General features: G+C 31.8%; 1 long non-coding RNA gene across 1 annotated transcript; it reads left to right on the forward strand.

The window, feature by feature from the left end:
* Nucleotides 1-300: 300 nt before the first annotated feature.
* Nucleotides 301-3219, forward strand: LOC149500471 (uncharacterized). The gene is made up of 3 exons (XR_016324858.1): nt 301-1044; nt 1501-1621; nt 1713-3219. It is a non-coding gene; the product is annotated as an uncharacterized LOC149500471 (long non-coding RNA).
* Nucleotides 3220-5417: the final 2198 nt, after the last annotated feature.

Genomic DNA, 5417 nt, shown 5'->3' on the forward strand with positions numbered 1-5417 from the left:
CAAAGACTGAGGTGGAAAGATTATTCAGTGTTCTCAAATTTAAAAACTGACAAAAGAAACAGGCTTTCTAATGAAACCCTGAACGGCTTGCTTCATAGAAAGTTCCCAACTTTGCCAGCAAACAATTGCTCAATTTTAGTACCGAACAGTGTTAGGTTGTGCAGCAAAAGAATATAAAAGCAATGCGTCGACTTCCTTGAAAATTCTAATCCTATAGATCTATGATCTTCTGGGGGCGTTTATATTATATATACCTACATTAAATAATATGCTGTGGTTTATTTTCTGTATTTTATTTACGCTTTCTATATGAGTCGTCTATTATCAAAGGTGGCAATCTGTGCATTTGGACAAAAAAATTTTATTGATATGTCAATACAGATTTATTTGAATATAATCGTCTCCTTCAAAGAATACGGTTCAAAACCTGCATTAAATAAAGGTTAATAGTTAACCTGTTATTTATCTAAGATGTCGTTCCGAAGAGTTTTGTGACTGCCAATGGAATATAAAGTCAATAATTCGTTTTTCTGATTTACCAATCATTGTCCAAAAGTCAGATTGCCGGCTTTGATAATAGTCGACTCATATAAAGGATTTATGAAAGTTGTCTAGGAAATTTTAGGGTAAATTCAAAAGAAACTAGGGTAAAATGTGTTAAAAAAAACGTAAGTGGAAACACTGCTTTGAAGTTTTCAAAATTCCAGGGCCGTAAAACAATCTCAAAAAAAAAAAAAAAGTTTTCAAAATGTCGTAACGATTTAATTTTTTAAATCGTTTTTTTTTTGGTCTTGGTGTGAGTTATTTTACGTTGTAGTATTAATTTAGAGCAACTTTTAGCTTTATGAGAATATTAGACGATTAGACATTGAGAAACTCTGTTTTGAATTCTCTTTAGACATAACTTGGCTCCAATACTTTTTTCTTCGTTAGCGTTTCGTAAGCCTGTGTAACTATTTTCATTTCTTACAGAATGTTTATTGTTAAAAATCAGCATGCCTCGAAGATCGAAAATGAAATGCTATTTCGGATGCCTTGATAACGGTGAGTTTACACTATTTTCCCGGTATATTATTTGCTAACATAATTATTATTCATAATATAATTAAATGAATTAGCACCAACTAATGGTCCTTCCTATTTCTGCTGCCTAGCTATCATATATGTTAAGTTTTGATCAAAACAGTCGGTATTAAGTCTCGTACTATCACACACACACCTCAGATAATAAAATTGTATCGAGTGGGTGGAAGTATTTATGTTTTGCAACTCAGCGTATTATATGCTTATTGTCAAGTGGGCCCGAACTAGTTTTTTGGAATGATCAATCAGTCATGCTTTCCTGTTTAAATAAAATACAGCACAATTGATCTCACATCCAAAGTTAGATGATGGCATTCACGTTTTGTTTCCTGGTGTTTGATAACTAAGTTACACCAAGTGGCCTGTGACCACGTTCATCCTTCTACCCAATATAAAATAATGTTTTTATTTTTGTAGACAAAGGTTTGATAATGACAAAATTTTATGGAAAAATTATAAGGAGCACTAAAATGTCTGAAACATGAAAATATTGATGCACTATATTTGAACCAGAACGTGTTATGTAATATATTAATTTGTAAGTAAGATTACATTAACACTAAATTTTTCATGGTCGTATTTTTTCAATATTTGTTACATACTTAAGATACTTTGTTTCTCCGTTTCAGAAGAGAAACTGATTCAGCAAGGAACGTGAACTCTCAAGGGATCTTAATTTTTTTTAAATATGTTTATAATTGATAAATTAATAATTGAAATAGTTCATAAGAACTAAATTGATGCCAATTTTGTTTTAAAATAGGTTGTTTAGTTCTTATAGTTATAGTATTACGTTTGAATAGTTGTAATTAGTAAGTTAGTAATATATGAAAATACTGATATAAATTTTTGTAAATAACCTTTTGTAAATTCTACGAGAAGATGATTTTAATTAATGATCAAAAGTCAACGGTCTTTAAAAGCATTATTTGCAATTATTTAGATTTACTGTGGAATATATTTGCTAAGTTGTGTTTTCTGTATGAGCAGATATAAATGAAAATGCCCAAACATGATTATGTTTCTTACATTTTCATTATGTGAAATCAATATGCTTGTGACTGAGTATATTAATAATTTATTAAAACTTAAGTGATAGACAGCAACCCCTATGGCACTGCTGAAGTTTATAAGCACTGGTGACCACTTATCATGGGCCGGGTTGCGTGCTCGTCTGCTGTTGAGTGCAATAAAAATTTTCGAAACCCTTTCTATTATTTAGATGTAATATTAGTGTACATTTAATTTGGATTAAAAGATAAATTTACATTTTATGTTTGCATGTGTATGTTTATAATTCATTTGCATGTAACGAACACCAGTTTCTTTTTTAACAAAATGTAAACTAATGGTTTGTAATGAATGTAATTAACTTTAAGATGATTTTCTTTCAATCTGCTGTTTGTTTCATCTAGTATTACCAAAGCTAAAGCATCAGAAACGTCAGAATAGAAATAATTTAGATAGGGAATAAAAGTATAACTAATGTAATCATGTCTAAGATTACTATAAGCGTCATTAAGTACAAACTATCAATATTTAAGAGTACTTTAAATCATCATTACATTTTTTAAACATTTTTTGTTTTTCAAATCATGTAATAAAACGTTTGTGCAGAACAAAATGTCACATGTTATGAACATGATTGTGGGTTAATCGTTTCTTAAATTTCTAAATGTTTATAAGAATGCTAAGAATAATTTAGTATTCACTTTAGTGTGTGTATTATCTCTACAATGCTAGTATAAATGACAATTATTGTATGACGAAGCATAGGTAGTGTTTATAGATGTAATATTTTCATACAAGGTCATGATCTGTCACGATCAACTTTAAGCAAGAACTGCTATAGTTAAGAAACAAATTTATTAAATTTAATTCAAATTGTCTACTATGTTTGTAATGGAAAGCTGACATGTTTATATTTCGCACAAATGACTTAAGTGACATTGAATGATTTGATTATCTAGACTTAATTAACTTTTAGATAACTTTCGATTTAATGTTATTAAGTACTCTAGTAGGATTAATCTAGAGGAGTTATTGTTATTCGAAATTTTATACAATTGTACGTTCATACTATCTTTTAACAGTAAATTGTTTGTAATATAGGGAAATTAAATAGCTTACAGAGAATTACAGCTTTTTATTTAAAAAAACTGTTTTCTCTCTGTATGAAAAGGTCTTATCGATTAGAATGCTGAACACAATCAAACGTTCTTTAATATTTCATAAGTACTACCGGGAATTTCAGCGATTCTAAACGATAAGATTTTTTCATAAAGAGAGTTAATTATAAAAAATATTAAAATTACTAAAAAAGCCACCTGGTGGGGGGTAGGGAGATTAATAATCGACAGCAGCGACGCCTGCTGTCCTGGGCTCTAACTAAAGCAAAAATAAAAATGAGAGTTGCGCATCTATCTCAAATATATTAAGTGTATAATCTATGTATTGTACTGTTTTTAAGCTGTACATAACGATACATCGGAACCATAGTGCAAAAAGTCTGAAATGAGTCTGATGTGTTGAGTTTTCAATGCCTTTTTTTTCCAGAAAACTAAATGTAATCGCTTCTGTTTAGCGACACATCGGGCGGGACATAGCTACGTGGGTACTTACTAGAGTCGATAGATAGTATAGTAAATACCGCCACCCTTTTGGTGGTATCGTCAGGTTTGAGCCCCGTGAGCTCACCTACTAGTTAAGGTTCCGCTGAAATAGCCTCTCAAGCCTAGGCTCTTAAGGCAAGGCCTAGATAGGTAAAAAAAACCGCCACCCATGATAAGACTTAACGCCGAAGACTGAATTCTATTGTGTAACGGCTATCCTACCCCACCATCGAAACAGAGTCGCATTACTGCTTTGCAGCAAAATTAGCTGTCCTCTTTTCAAATCGCTTTATAAATTTAAATAATCAAAACATCTTATTATAATATGGTCATTAAAACGACGAGTTCAGATTAACACAAGATTAGGGGTGACCAGTGACAATCGGTACGTTCCCAAAGTAACGGTCTGTTGACCATCTTCCGAGTTCGAGACACTTTACTTCGTACATATTTCATTTGTACCATTTGAAAAGGCGGGTTAACAATATTTCAAGTATGAATAATTTCGATGATTAAACTTAAAGCATGGTTAAAAGTAATTTTGTAAACATTTGACACTTCAAAGTAGCAGAAAATGACTGAGAAGTGTCAAATGTATTTAAAAAGATAATTAAACAAGAATTTCCATTCAAAGTCCCAAAACTAAAATTAGCTCTTGCGTTGTCCGTACTGGACATATACTCTAGAATACTCTGTGTATTCAGACCTCGAATAGTACCTACAATTCACAAACACACTGAACAACGATTATGAGTGCTAACGTATGCTCATGTACAACACTTCCTACAGCTAAAGACTCCTTTCAAATCTTGTTTCTAAAACACATAAAGGACTAAGTACTCAGATAACACCGTATAATAAACTTTATTCCAGTTCCGAGACAAAAAAGAAACAATGCATTGAGTAATTAAAATACCTCACATAATTATTGAAAATAATAATTCTGGCAATTTTGTTTCACACTCCACTTCAGGAATATATTTGATTAACATAACTTTAAGTAGGTATGTTAAAGTAAAACGTACACAGCTTAATCGTTCTTTAATCATCGGTTAAGAGCATAGTGAAACCGAACCGTTCAACATACATTTTAATTAAATAAAATCAGGAGAGCTGAACTAATGAATTCAGTTGGTCGCGACATTCACAACGAGACCGTTTAAATGCTAATGGAGGATATATTTAATTCGTGCGGAGACTTGTTTGTTTTTCTGTGACTTTACACTCTTGTTGATATTCACAGGAAAAGAACTAATTTGAATGTTGGAGGTTTAGACGTAGTTTTACTGGTAGTAAGGCTCCGACTGGGTGAGTTTCACCGCCATGTCTATGTCTAGTAATCCATCTCGGGTTGAAGCACGTTGCCATTGTACTATACAATTGAGACTTAGACGTCATGTAATTAACATTATTATTTATAATTTTTTATTAAGTATTAACAATAACGAGATTTGGTCATAGATTTTCCCCACCTTAATAAGATGAAAACAAAACAAAAGAAAATGTATTGAATGAAATTAGATATTGAGATATACACACATACATTACAAAAATTTTTTTATTGCTTAGATGAGTGGACAAGCTCGCGGCCCACTTGAAGTGGTTACCGGAGCCCATAGACATCTGCAACGTAAATGCCGCCACCTACCTTGAGATATAGTTCTAGGGTCTCATTTTTTACAGTATAACGACTGCCTTACCCTTCAAACCGAAACGCATTAC

Source organism: Bombyx mandarina, chromosome 21, assembly GCF_030267445.1.
Source record: "Bombyx mandarina strain Sakado chromosome 21, ASM3026744v2".
NCBI lineage: Eukaryota > Metazoa > Arthropoda > Insecta > Lepidoptera > Bombycidae > Bombyx > Bombyx mandarina.